The sequence below is a fragment of the Bubalus kerabau genome, chromosome 9 (assembly GCF_029407905.1).
Source record: "Bubalus kerabau isolate K-KA32 ecotype Philippines breed swamp buffalo chromosome 9, PCC_UOA_SB_1v2, whole genome shotgun sequence".
NCBI classification, from domain to species: domain Eukaryota; kingdom Metazoa; phylum Chordata; class Mammalia; order Artiodactyla; family Bovidae; genus Bubalus; species Bubalus kerabau.
Window position 1 is genome coordinate 56,827,693 of NC_073632.1, and position 15,471 is coordinate 56,843,163.

The following is a 15,471-nucleotide window of genomic DNA, read 5'->3' on the forward strand; positions in this document are numbered from 1 at the left end:
CCTGTCCATCAATAAATTCTGGAGCTTACTCAAATTCATGTTCATCGAGTCAGTGATGCCATCCAACCATTTCATCCTCTGTCATTCCCTTCTCCTCCCGCCTTCAATCTTTCCCAGCATCAGGGTCTTTTACAAAGAGTCAGTTCTTTGCATCAGATGGCCAAATCATTGGAGTTTCAGCTTTAGCGTCAATTCTTCCAATGAGTATTCAGGACTGATTTACCTTAGGATGGACTGGTTGGATCTCCTTGCAGTTCAAGGACTCTCATTAGTCTTCTCCAACACCACAATTCAAAAGCATCAATTCTTCGGAACTCAGCTTTCTTTGTAGTCCAACTCTCACATCCATACATGACTACTGGAAAAGTCATAGCTTTGACTAGATGGACATTTGTTGACAAAGTAATGTCTCTGCTTTTCAATATGCTATCTAGTTTGGTCACAGCTTTTCTACCAAGGAGCAAGCATCTTTTAATTTCATAGATGCAGACACCATCTGCAATGATTTTGGAGCCCCCCAGAATAAAGTCTCTCACTGTTTCCATTGTTTCCCCATCTATTTGCCATGAAGTGATGGGACCACATGCCATGATCTTAGTTTTCTGAATGTTGAGTTGTAAGCTAACTTTTTCACTCTCCTCTTTCACTTTCATCAAGAGGCTCTTCAGTTCTTCACTTTCTGCCATAAGGGTGGTGTCATCTGCATATCTGAGGTTATTGATATTGCTCCCGGCAATCTTGACTCCAGCTTGTGCTTCATCCAGGCCAGCATTTCTTATGATGTACTCTGCATATAAATTAAATAACCAGGATGATAATATACAGCCTTGATGTAATCCTTTCCCAATTTGGAACCAGTCTGTTGTTCCATGTCTGGTTCTAAAGGTTGCTTCTTGACCTGAATACAGATTTCTCAGGAAGCAGGTCAGGTACTCTGGGATTCCTATCTCTTTTAAGAATTTTCCACAATTTGTTGTAATCCACACAGTCAAGGCTTTGGCTCAGTCAATAAAGCAGAATTATCCTAAAAGATGATGCTGTGAAAGTGCTGTACTCAATATGTCAGCAAATTTGGAAAACTCAGCAGTGGCCACAGGACTGGAAAAGGTCAGTTTTCATTCCAATCCCAAAGAAAGGCAATGCCAAAGAATGCTCAAACTACCACACAATTGCACTCATCTCACACACTAGTAAAGTAATGCTCAAAATACTCCAAGCCAGGCTTCAGCAATATGTGAACCGTGAACTTCCAGACATTCAAGCTGGTTTTGGAAAAGAAAGAGGAACCAGAGATCAAATTGCCAACATCTGCTGGATCATGGAAAAAGCAAGAGAGTTCCAGAAAAACATCTACTTCTGTTTTATTGACTATGCCAAAGCCTTTGACTGTGTGGATCACAATAAACTGTGGAAAATTCTGAAAGAGATGGGAATACCAGACCACCTGACCTGCCTCTTGAGAAATCTGTATGCAGGTCAGAAAGCAACAATTAGAACTGGACATGGAACAACAGACCTTTTACTATTTCTAAATAGGAAAAGGAGTACGTCAAGGCTGTATATTGTCACCCTGCTTATTTAACTTATATGCAGTGTACATCCTGAGAAACTCCGGGCTGGAAGAAGCACAAGCTGGAATCAAGATTGCCAGGAGAAATATCAGAGATGCAGATGACACCACCCTTATGGCAAAAAGTGAAGAGGAACTAAACAGCTTCTTGATGAAAGTGAAAGTGGAGAGTGAAAAAGTTGGCTTAAAGCTCAAGATTCAGAAAACTAAGATCATGGCATCTGGTCCCATCATTTCATGGGAAATAGATGAGGAAACAGTGGAAACAGTGGCTGACTTTAGTTTGTTGGGCTCCAAAATCACTGAAGATAGTGATTGCAGCCATGAAATTAAAAGACACTTACTCCTTGGAAGGAAAGTTATGACAAACCTAGACAGCATATTAAAAAGCAGAGATATTACTTTCACAACAAAGTCCATCTAGTCAAGGCTACGGTTTTTCCAGTGGTCATCTATGGATGTGAGAGTTGGACTGTGAAGAAAGCTGAGTGCCAAAGAATTGATGCTTTTGAACTGTGGTGTTGGTGAAGACCTTTGAGAGTCCCTTGGACTGCAAGAAGATCCAACCAGTCCATCCTAAAGGAGATCAGTCCTGGGTGTTCATTGGAAGGACTGATATTGAAGCTGAAACTCCAATACTTTGGCCACCTGATGCAAAGAGCTGACTCATTTGAAAAGACATTGATGCTGGGAAAGACTAAGGGCAGGAGGAAAAGGGGATGACAGAGGATGACATGGTTGGATGGCATCACTGACTCAATGGACATGAGTTTGGGTAACCTCTGGGAGTTGGTGATGGACAGGGAGGCCTGGTGTGCTGCGATTCATGGGGTCGCAAAGAATTGGACACAACTGAGCAACTGAACTGAACTGACTGAACTGAGATGTTTTTCTGGAACTCTCTTACTTTTTCTATCATCCAGCAGATGTTGGCAATTTGATCTCTGGTTCCTCTGCCTTTTCTAAATCCAGCTGGAACATCTGGAAGTTCTCAGTTCACATACTGGTGAAGCTTGGCTTGGCGAATTTTGAGCATTACTTTGCTAGTGTGTGGGATGAGTGCAATTGTGTGGTAGTTTGAGCATTCTTTGGCATTGCCTTTCTTTGGGATTGGAATGAAAACTGACCTTTTCCAGTCCTGTGGCTACTGATGAGTTTTCCAAAGTTGGTGGCTATTGAGTGTAGTACTTTCACAGCATTATCTTTTTAAAATAGTTCTACTGGAATTCCATCACCCCTGCTAGCTTTGTTTGTAGTGATGCTACCTAAGGCCCACTTGACTTCACATTCCAGGATGTCTGGCTCTAGATGAGTGATCACATCATTGTGGTTATCTGGGTCATGAAGATCTTTTTTGTATAGTTCTTCTGTGTATTCTTGCCACCTCTTCTTAATATCTTCTGCTTCTGTTAGGTCCATCATATTTCTGTCCTTTATTGTGCCCATCTTTGCATGAAATATTCCCTTGGTATTTCTAATTTTCTTGAAGAGGTCTCAAGTCTTACCCATTCTATTGTTTTCCTCTACTTCTTTGCACTGATCACTGAGAAAGGCTTTCTTATCTCTCCTTGCTATTTTTTGGAACTCTGCATTCAAATGGGTATATCTTTCCTTTTCTCTTTTGCCTTTTGCTTCTCTTTTCACAGCTATTTGTAAGGCCTCTTCAGACAACCATTTTGCCCTTTTGCATTTCTCTTTCTTGGGGATGATCTTAATCACTGCTTCCTGTACAATGTCATGGACCTCCATCCATAGTTCTTCAGGCACTCTGTCCATCAGATCTAATCCATTGAATCTGTCTGTCACTTCCTCTGTATACCATAAGGGATTTGATTTAGGTCATACATGAATGGTCTATTGGTTTTCCCTACTGTCTTCAATTTAATTCTGAATTTGGCAATAAGGAGTTCATGATCTGAGCCACAGTCAGCTCCCAGTCTTGTTTTTGCTGACTATATATAGCTTCTCCATCTGGTAGAGTAGAAAGACATGTGCTCATCTTCCCCTGCGAGAACTCCTCAATTACAACTGGCTGCTGAACAACTGTTGACAGGAGAATGTTGGGTCCCACCAAAAAAAGATACCCCACATCCAAGGGCAAAGGAGAAACCTCAGCAAAATGGTAGAAGGGGCGAAATAATGTTTAGAATCAAATCCCATACCTGCCAGAGATGCTCAGCGGGCTCAAACAGTGCAATTTAGGAGTCATTTAATTGTTTAACCTGGAATATAATCTATTATTATTTAACTGGAGTTGGAAACAACCATCCCCAAGCCGTAACAATCCTCCAAAAGAGCTGGTCAATGAAGATGGAGCCCAGCTCACTAAATCTGCAGGACTGTTTTTTCCATTTCTGAGTTAGGGTTATATTTTAATCTCCTATAAGAAAAACACATCATTTAAAAATTAAAGAGGAAAAAGCTAGAAAAATAATTTTTCCTTTATGTGATAAGTTTGCTGTTTTCAATATTTAATACAAAGGGACTCTCCTTTTACCCAGTGTGGTAGGAGAATTCTACAATGATCCCCAAGACTCCCTTTGAGGGAGCAGGACCTTCAAACTTGATAGGATATCACACCTATAACTAGGTTGAGTTATGTGGAAAAGGTGAAAGGATTTTGCACAAGTAATTAGGGTCCCTAATCAGATTAAATTCATTAAAAGGGAGATTATCCTAGGTGAGGTTCACCTAATCCAACAAACCTGTTATTTAAAAAAAGAGAGTCTAGAGATCTGAGACAGGAGAAGTCAAGAGAATTCTCCATCTGGCCTTGGAGAAACAAATAGTCATATGTGAATTGCATTTGAACGTACAGTCTGGGCACGCAGCTCTTCAGTCCTATGGCTGCAAGTCATTGCATTCTGCCAGCAACCTGAATGAGCTTGGAAGAGGACTCCAAAACATAGATGAGATTACAGGCCCAGCTGATATTTTGATTTTAATTGAGTAAGACCCTAAACAGAGCCAATTCATACCTTAACTTCTAACTTACAGAAACTGTAAAATAATAATGTATATTGTCTTAAGCTATTAAATATGTAATTCATTGTACAGCAATGAAAACTAATACACCCAGGAAGTTGTTGGTTGAGTTGTAAGGTATATTCTTGAGTGGAAATGACATTAGAAGTCTAAATTTTTATCCAATTAGTTATGTAAATAATTTCCTGGTTGGATAAATTACTTTCCTGATTAGAGAAATTAACTTCTTTTCTCCTTGACTATCTCCTTTATAATACATGGAAGAAAACTACGTGTAGCTTTAAGGAACAGTTCCCATAGTCCATCCACTTCCTTCGCTTATACAAGTGGCTGGAATCAACGTGAGCAGAGAGGAGTATGATAGCACAAACCGGTCCACTTTCCAATACACAGGACTACATGGTGCTTAGCTAGAGTTAACTGGTCCAAAAGTAGGTTTGAGATTTAAATATCCAATTTTGCTTATTAAGACGTATATCACTGGGATTGAAATAATGGATGTGGACACATTTTAGACAGCCAATTCTAAATAGAAAGTAATTTACAAATTCATATAACTTTGTGATGGGAGTCTAAAGATCTAGGTGTACAGTCTATCTCTGCCACTAACTCATTGTGTCATCTTAGGCAAGGCCTGAATCTCTATACATAATTTTTACAGTATATTATTAGAAAAATGTATTTAAAGCTCTTCTAGTGCAAATATTCTAAGATTGTGTTAGTTCATAACTACTTGTTTCAGTAGGTCTGAGCCTGCACTAGTTCAGATGACTGTTTTGGTCTACCCACTAGAAATACTGGTTTTACCTTTCTTTTCTCTAAATGAAGAGTTTCCCTCATAGCTCAGTCAGTCAAGAATCTGCCTGCAATACAGGAAACCTGGGTTCAATTCCTGGGTCAGGAAGATCCCCTGGAGAAGGAAATGGCAACCCACTCCAGTATTCTTGCCTGGAGAATCCCATGGACAGAGGAGCTTGGCGGGCTACAGTCCATGGGGTAGCAAGAGTTGGACACGACTTAGTGACTAAACCAAATGAAGAGTAGCACTGATGAAAACAACCCATAGCAGTGCCATTATAACCTCTTTGGCATCCACCCAACTAGCGCCTGAGGAAAAAAATATGAGTGGCTAAGGAGGAGAGGAATATAAAGGCACCAACAGGAGATTAAATAGGGATAAGAAAACAAAGGCCACAGAGACAGGAATTATACATGTAAAGGTAATGACTAAAAACTTCCACAAGCTCATTTCCTTCCAGAGAAGGAATTCCAGAGATGAAATTATTCAAGAGACCCATATAGAGAGGACTCTATGTAGATTCCAATATCTAAGAAACCTATGAACAGGCCTCTAGCTTACCTACAACATAATTTAGAACGTCCCTAGAAAAAATATAGGATATACAGAATTTTAAAGGAACCTCAGATTTCACTTACAAGATTCTTCCCTTATTAGAGAAGAATTAGTCTCTAAGAGACACCCTAAAATGATAATATCACTAAGATCCTAGAATACAGTCAATGTTTAATAACTTTTTTGCATTATCTAGAACATAACTGCATAAAAATACTTTTTAAAGTCCTACTGCAGATGATGTGCTACTTAATAAGATCTGTAAATAATACCACCAAGGAAAGAACAATTCAAACATCTGTCCCTTTGAAACATGAGTGAGCACATCTTTACAAGTCTTAAAATAAGTTGACCGAGAATGCCTTGGGCAATATAGGGTAACTATGCTGTCCTCTAAAGAAATCTAACTCCTATTTCCAGTTTCTTAAGGACTTTACACACTGTTCTCCATAGTACCGCCATATGACCCAGCAATCCCACTGCTGGGCATATACACCTAGGAAACCATAATTGAAACAGACACGTGTACCCCAATGTTCATCACAGCACTGTTTACAATAGCCAGGAGATGGAAGCAACCTAGATGCCCATTGGCAGACAAATGGATAAGAAAGCTGTGGTACGTATGCACAGCGGAATATTACTCAGCCATTAAAAAAATGCATTTGAATCAGTTCTAATGAGGTGGATGAAACTGGAGCCTATTATGCAGAGTGAAGTAAGTCAGAAAGAAAAACACCAATACGGTATACTAACACATATATATGGAATTTAGAAAGATGCTAACGATGACCCTATAAGCGAGACAACAAGAGACACAGATGTAAAGAACAGTCTTTTGGACTCTGTGGGAGAAGGCGAGGGTGGGATGATTTGAGAGGGTTGCGTTGAAACGTGTGTATTATCATATGTGAAGCAGATCACTGGTCCAGGTTCGATGCATGAGACAGGGTGCTCAGGGCTGGTACACTGGAATGATCCTGGGGAATGGGATGGGGAGGAAGGTGGGAGGGGAGTTCTGGATGGGGAACACATGTGTGCCCATGGCTGATTCATGTCGATGTATGGCAAAAACCACTACAATACTGTAAACTAATTAGTCTCCAATTAAAATAAATAAATTAATTTAAATTTAAAAATTAAATTAAAAAGAAAAGAAATATAATTCCTGAGATCCCTGACACCTCAGAGTGTGTCAATCAAAAGCAGACTACCTGGAATTTTCAACAGCATCAATTTTAAATGATCTGATAACTAAAAGGGAAATAAATATATTCTTATTAACAAATATTTCAATATAAAGTCCATGGAAGATATAATTCATACCATTTATGTCTGTAGGGTTCTTAACAGAGAAAGGGGGGTAGTGTTGTCTAAATCATAGATACTAACAATATTGTTAAGAACTAAGACAAGAATTTTGAACTTCATAGTACCAATAAAATTTACAGTTCAATAGAGAGAAAGCTGTTATTTCCCCCGGATTTCAGCCTAGCTTTCTATAGTAGATAAAAGTAAATGCTATATTGAGAAACTCTTTTGTGGAAGAAGGTGCTAAATCTCCAATTACATCTCAAAAAGAAAAAAAAAAGTCAGGAGTTACTCATCATAAAAAATGACATATATTTTGAGATCAAGAATCAGCCACCTGCCTGGGACATAGAGTGACAGAAAGATTTTTAAAAATCTATCTTAGAGTCTGTGATATCATAAGTTTGATAAGAAAAATGACAGAGAAGATTAATACACAGCATAGCTGCACGGTCAGAGCTAAAATTAATGGCCTTCCGAGTTCTTTTCCGAATCTTTCATGAGTGTCCAAAATAGTCCTTTTGAAATCTACAAAGTCTCACATTGCATTCTGGAGTCATGAGGCAAAAAATCAATTAAGAGACAGTTTTGCAAGCCATTTTTAATTTTATACAGTAAAAATCACAAGTATGTATGTACGCAGATATATGTGTACATGCATATGTGTATGTAAACATAAATAATTTTTTACAAAATTCTTACCTTTCATACCCTACTCTTTTAATCCTCATAGCCTTAAGCTTTGACTATCATGACAACTCATAATTTGGAGTTCTATCTGTGAAATATTTCCTTCTCAGATATAGACAACAAAATCCAAATGACAAAGAAAGAAAAACTGCAGGCAAACTAGAGAAGGATAGAAAAACTATTTTGAAAGCAAAATTTAAAGAGACCTACAGACACCAAAAAGGGAAAGAAAAATGATTATTATAAACATTGGGCAGGTGTAAAAAGATGATACATGCTCATAAAGAGTCTGAATTCTGAGAAAAATGCAGAGGAATTTTGAGGAGTGAATGGCAAGGATTAGCTATTTCTGATATACACTTTCTTGCCAGTTAGAGAGCCATCTTTAAATGAATAGAATAATTAGAGTTACAGCACATTAAAAATTGAAAGTTTATAAATTAAAAAAAAATTGAAGCTTATTTTAAGTCCAAAGAAATAGTTTTCTGATTTATCACAGAGTCCACTTTATCCCTACACAAGGGTAGGCATACCTGTGTTGGAAAAAAGTACAAAATAAGCATGTTTGTTCTTTTGATACTCAAATAAATACTGCATTATTTACTGTAGTGACTCGGAAAAATTGGAAAATTCTACTTCAGAAAAATTCAGTGGGAAGGAAAAGGTTAGGAGTAAAGTGTATAGCATGGACTTCCCAGGTAGGGCAGTGGTAAAGAATATGCCTGCCAATGCAGGAGATGCCAGAGCCACAGGTTCAATCCCTGGGTCATTCACATAGACCCAGGTGCCCACCCCCAAGGTGAATGAGGCAGAAAAGGCCTCTAGGTTTGGTTGTAGCTTCATCATAACCAGCCATGAGATTACTAGGTCCTTACCTGTGCCTTGTCGGCAGACGTCATCTACCTCATTCCCACAGGCTAGTTCTTGTCTGCCTTTTAAACTGAGGTGCGGTGAGGTAAAGGCACTTCCCCAAGGTCTCACAAGATCTCAAGTGGCAGAGTGAAGACCTGTCAGGATATCTGGCCTGAACCACCATGCCCCCAGACTGCACAGAAGTCAAGAGTGCAGGTATTAGGAAAGTGCTAGTCACTCAGTCATGTCTGACTCTTTCGTCCATGGGATTCTCCAGGCAAGAATACTGGGGTGGGTTACCATTCCCTTCTCCAGGGGATCTTCCTGACCCAGGGATTGAACCCAGGTCTCCTGAATTGCAGGCACATTCTTCACTGTCTGAGCCACAATGTTGTTGGCAGGTATTAGGAGCAGCACACTAATGGAAGTAAGGATGGCTCCCAAGTCTGGGAGGGAAAGAAAACAACTTCAACATCAGAATTGTAGCATCCTTCAGAGCACTGATGGGCTTTCCTAGTGGCTCAATGGTAAAGAATTCGCCTGCAATGCAAAAGCCACAGGAGATGTGGGTTCCATTCCTGGGTCGGGAAGATCCCCTGGAGAAAGAAATGGCAACCCACTCCAGTATTCTTGCCTGGAGAATCCCACGGACAGAGGAGCCAGGCAGGTTACAGTCCATGTGGTCGCAAGAGTCAGACATGACTTAGCAACTAAGCCACCACCACCATCAGAGCTCTGAAGAGGATCCAGAGTTAATGCTCTTAGTTAAAAAAAAAAAAAAAAAAATGAAGTATGTTACATTGTGTTAGTTTCCGTACTGCAGCTGTAACAAATTACCACCAACTTGGCAATTTAAATCAACACAAATGAATTTTCTTACTTTTCCAGAAGTCAGAATTCAAAATGAGTCTCGCCAGCTTAAAATCCAGGTAGTAGAGCTGTGTTCCTTTTGGAGAACCTTGGAGAGAATCCATTTTATTCCTTGGCTCGAAGCCCCCTTCCATCTCCAAAACCAGCCAGGGCCATACTGCTGACCAACTCCTGCCCCAACTCCTCTGACTCGTGCTTCCTTTTATTATTATACTGAGCCCACCTGGATAATTCAGACTAATCTCCTTATCCTGAAGTGAAGTGAAGTCGCTCAGTCATGTCTGACTCTTGGCGACCCCAAGGACTATAGCCTACCAGGCTCCTCCCTCCATGGGATTCTCCAGGCAAGAGTACTGGAATGGGTTGCCATAAAGTCTACCTTAATTCCATTGGCAACCATAACATACTCATTATGCTTCCAGGGATTAGAATGTGCACAGTTTTGAGGGGCCATTATTTTGCTACCTCGTATCTTTTTAGGAAAAAGTATCATGAATAGTGTTAAAATGAAGCAGCTTTAGGTTTTTTAAAGATCTCGAAAATCTATATATGATTCCTTGATGTTTCTGGGGGAAATAAAGGCATTTCTCTTCTTGAAAATTAGTTTATTCTGAAAAAGAAAAGCTATGTTGTATACAACAGTACTTACACATTTAGGAGCTTGGATAAATTATTTAAATCATTGTAAACAATACTATGTGACTGTAATAAATTTTTAAAACTTCACATTTTCCTGCTGCTTCAGCATCCCCACAAACAGGCTGTGAGCAGCTCATGCAAGGGACCAAGTGAACTATTGTGGTAGGCTGGTCCTGCCCCATGTTCCCCTTCCTGCCGTCTCCTGACTGCGGCCTGCGACATTCAAACAGACCCATGAACTCTCCTCATGCCTTTTTATCTGTGTGCTCCATCTCCACCCACAATAAAGGCACTTGCCCCCGAGTTCTCAGTCTCTCCAACTCCCCATCTCCCTGGCTAAGCCTGCTCCCTTGACCTCTCCCCATGTGGCCCCTGTACATGGGGGCCTACCTCTTCCAGAACCTGTGAATATAATAAATCCTTTAATTTCATATGCCTCTCCACATGTAATTCCAGAAATGGATTTGCTGGAATGATCCTTAAAGATCTCATAGGTGAACTTAATTGCCCATTTACAGCACAGTAACTATGAAATGCTTATAATGTCCATTGTAATCATTCAAAGAAAAAACTTTATAAATAACTGGCACTGATGTTGTATCTTTCTACATAACTTTATCTCTCTATGTCACATCGGACATATTCATCTAGTTGAGAAGTTATCATCTATATATACCCTTAGCCCCTCATCATCAGTCTAGAACTTTCCTTCTAACATCCCCAAACCCTTACTAGACCCCAAAAAGCCAACATTTTCCACGTATCAGTGCATGCATGCTCAGTCACTGTCAAGTCTGATTTTTTGTGACCCCACAGACAGCAGCCCATCAGGCTCCTCTGTCCATGGGATTTCCCAGCAAGAATATTCAAGTAGGTTGCCATTCCTTCCTCCAGGGGATCTTCCTGACCCAGGGAGCCAATCCATGTCTCCTACACTGCAGACAATCTTTACCGCTGAGCCACTGGGGAAGCCTTCACATATCAGTAAAGGAGATCAACTATTTTAAGTGCACAACTGTTCTATAGTTCTATATTTAGTTAATTGGCCATCTGCCCTTATAGCCATCTGCTGAAAAACCAAATGGCATGGAAGATAAAAGAAGAATTGACTAGTATAGTTGAAAATCATAGCATTTTAAAAGCATGATACTCTATTAAAGATAATAGTTGAAAATATTTTAAAACATGTAATAATGTCTTCCAAATTTGTATTTTTCTAGCTAAAAACATTGTTGGTTAAAGAGGTGGAAGATGACTGATTCCAGAACACACTGAAAGAAAAGATCCAATGAGAGAATTTAGTACACGGTGTGTGTGGGTGTGGGTGTGTGTGTTCCAGTTACAGCAAGTTTACCCAACCACTAAGTCATGCAGCAAATCACAATTTGTCAGGTGTGGAGGTGTGGTGCTGAGTGGCTTACAGTCATTAGTTTTGGTTCAATGCTTGTAGCTTGAGGAACAAAGGCGTTACATTCTATGCACATTTAAAAAGCAATTTCATAAGCTTAAATGCCAACAGTTTCTCATAAATGTTACTATAATTATTTTAAATCACCTAATAATATTCCGGGGTAAAAAGGACTTAACTGTGTTAAACCCAAATCCATTTCACAGAAATCATCAGCATGGCCCAGAGCTCAGAGATTTTTTCTTTGTTTTTTTTGTTTTTTTTTCTGAATCAAGATGTCTGTCCTAGTTCAATTATTATTATAGTTTCCAAGAAGCCATCGCTAGGCAGGCATAAAAAAGTGATTCAGTTGATTTAAAGAATACTGACTAATGTGGAAGATTAATAGACTAGGGAGATGCACAAAAGGCTTCTTTTCTGGGCTGAAAATCTCCAACCTGATCTTTATCTACCAGCATGGGAAAATCATAAGAGATTATTTTACATTCAAATCAGTTACCATTTCATTGTTAGCCTGTCTACTGCTTCCTTCAGGAATCCTGTTTTCACGAAATGAAAATAATGAGAAAATATGATCTATGCAAATATGAAGAAAGTCAAAATAATGATCTACTAAAGGCTTCTCTCATAAAAGCATCAGAACTTCTGATTAAGCAAATGTATTTTCCTTTCCAAAGAATCAAGTCTTTTGTTGGTTTATATTTTATTCTTTATGAAGTATTCCTATTACCTGGGTCTATGTGACAGGAAATGAAATATACTTGGATAGATTTTTTGTTCTGTGCATCAGTATCTTACCTACAATGATTCTCTGTACTTCGCATAACCAGTCATACTCATAGGTACTGGACATGATACTTGGATTTGTGGGGTTTAGGAGGCCAAAGAACAAATCAATTAAGCACCCAGCCTAAGCTCACTGGGTCAAGGTGTATTAGGTAAGCAAAATGAAATCGCTTTTTCATAGCTAAGTAACGATTGAATACTATTCCTTTAAAAATTCTTAAAATTTTATGATATATTTGAAATTTTTCATAACAAAATGTTGGAGAAAAATAAGCACATTCATAGAGTCAACCTAATAGTATTTCCTAATTCTAAACTTTGGAATCTCTGAAAGTAGACTTCTCAAACTTCAGATCCCTAAGTTCTGGCCACTTCTGCTTAATTAATCAAAGTCCCAGATCCTGCGTGGTAGCATCTATCATGCTACTACCCAAAACCTGTATAAAGCACACGAGAGGAGCTGAATGGATAGGGTCTCTTCCTGCCTTCAGGAAAATATCCTTGCAGTTGACTTCCTGTTTTCTGAAACGAGGCCTCCTAACCTTCCTGTGTTCAAGTGACCCCAGTCATCAGTGCAGAGGTCACCTCGGCTTTCATTGCCAAGTGCCAGCGCCCTCTGGAAGTCCCTTTGTGTAATCATCTAGACGTGCTGTATGTATTTGGTTTTTGGTGTGCCTTTCCTCTTCAGCTTGCCACCCATACGCTGTGAAGTCTTTACAGCATCAACCTCCAAGCTTTTCCCAATTCAGTCCTTTTTTTAGAAGTAGCACCAGTTTCAAGATCCACTCCAACGTGGCTGTTGATTATGAGGACTTGTTCAATGCATCGCTGTATGTAGAATTGAGATAGTCGTATCATCTATTTTAAGTGGTTACAGTCCATAGCTTCAAAATGGTTGCACCACTTGGGGGAAAGGAAGGTCTTCCTTCCACAAGGAAGACAAGCCAACTGGACTGTTTATTAAACATTCAACCAGTATTTACTGAGCCAACAATCTACCATGATGGTCTGTCAAAAAAATTACAAATAAAAAATTAAGCTTCTCTTCACAAGCTTATGATGATTTCCAATGAATTCCAATATAAATATTTATTTTAAAGTACAATTTTTAATTGTTCCTATTTTTATTTTTATCCAACTACCATTCACAAAGCTTTAAAAGTCTAATAGTACTACAAGCCTTACAATAAAAATTTTCAGTATCCCAACTCAGTATATCCCCCTCTTAAAATTTCCAATAAAAAAAGAAACCTCTGTCAACTCTCTTAGCTGATTATTCTGTAATTTAAGAATATATTGTTTCTTTTAGGGAACAATTGCTTTCATGATGCTTATGACATGCCAAGAGCTTTCCAAGTACTTTACTATACTAACTTATTGAGTCCTCGTAGTAAACTATAAGGCAGTTATTCCTACTTTCTAGCTAGGAAATTGAGGCAGAGAAAGGTCAAGTAACTTTGGCCCAAGGTCACATAGCCAGTAAGTCATGGAGTCAGGATCCTAACCTAAGCAAATCTGGTTCAAGTCAACAATTATAATCACAGCAATGCATATATCTTTCTAAGTGGTAATCTGAAATTGAACAATGCAAAGAAATAGAGGAAAACAACAGAATGGGAAAGACTAGAGATCTCTTCAAGAAAATCAGAGATACCAAAGGAACATTTCATGCAAAGATGGGCTCAATAAAGGACAGAAATGGTATGGACCTAACAGAAGCAGAAGATATTAAGAAGAGGTGGCAAGAATACACAGAAGAACTGTACAAAAAAGATCTTCACGACCCAGATAATCATGATGGTGTGATCACTGACCTAGAGCCAGACATCCTGGAATGTGAAGTCCAGTGGGCCTTAGAAAGCATCACTACGAACAAAGCTAGTGAAGGTGATGGAATTCCAGTTGAGCTATTTCAAATCCTGAAAGATGATGCTGTGAAAGTGCTGCACTCAATATGCCAGCAAATCTGGAAAACTCAGCAGTGGCCACAGGACTGGAAAAGGTCAGTTTTCATTCCAATCCCAAAGAAAGGCAATGCCAAAGAATGCTCAAACTACTGCACAATTGCACTCATCTCACACGCTAGTAAAGTAATGCTCAAAATACTCCAAGCCAGGCTTCAGCAATATGTGAACCATGAACTTCCTGATGTTCAAGCTGATTTTAGAAAAGGCAGAGGAACCAGAGATCAAATTGCCAACATCCGCTGGATCATGGAAAAAGCAAGAGAGTTCCAGAAAAACATCTATTTCTGCTTTATTGACTATGCCAAAGCCTTTGACTGTGTGGATCACAATAAGCTGTGGAAAATTCTTCAAGAGATGGGAATACCAGACCACCTGACCTGCCTCTTGAGAAATCTGTATGCAGGTCAGGAAGCAACAGTTAGAAATGGACATGGAATAACAGACTGGTTCCAAATAGGAAAAGGAGTACGTCAAGGCTGTATATCATCACCCTGCTTATTTAACTTATATGCAGAGTACATCATGAGAAACGCTGGACTGGAAGAAACACAAGCTGGAATCAAGATTGCCAGGAGAAATATCAATAACCTCAGATATGCAGATGACACCACCCTTATGGCAGAAAGTGAAGAGGAACTCAAAAGCCTCTTGATGAAGGTGAAAGTGGAGAGTGAAAAAGTTGGCTTAAAGCTCAATATTCAGAAAACGAAGATCATGGCATCCAGTCCCATCATTTCATGGGAAATAGATGGGGAAACAGTGGAAACAGTGTCAGACTTTATTTTTCTGGGCTCCAAAATCACTGCAGATGGTGACTGCAGCCATGAAATTAAAAGACGCTTACTCCTTGGAAGGAAAGTTATGACCAACCTAGATAGCATATTCAAAAGCAGAGACATTACTTTGCCAACAAAGATTCATCTAGTCAAGGCTATGGTTTTTCCTGTGGTCATGTATGGATGTGAGAGTTGGACTGTGAAGAAGGCTGAGCGCTGAAGAATTAATGCTTTTGAACTGTGGTGTTGGAGAAGACTCTTGA

General features: G+C 39.3%; 1 long non-coding RNA gene across 1 annotated transcript in view; it reads right to left on the minus strand.

Moving 5' to 3' along the window:
• Positions 1–9,810, minus strand: part of LOC129619899 (uncharacterized) — a 202,011-nt gene extending 192,201 nt beyond the window's left edge. The window contains exon 1 of the long non-coding RNA XR_008698271.1: positions 9,643–9,810. This is a non-coding gene — a long non-coding RNA (uncharacterized LOC129619899). The remainder of the gene's footprint in view (positions 1–9,642) is intronic.
• Between the last annotated feature and the right edge of the window lie 5,661 nt (positions 9,811–15,471).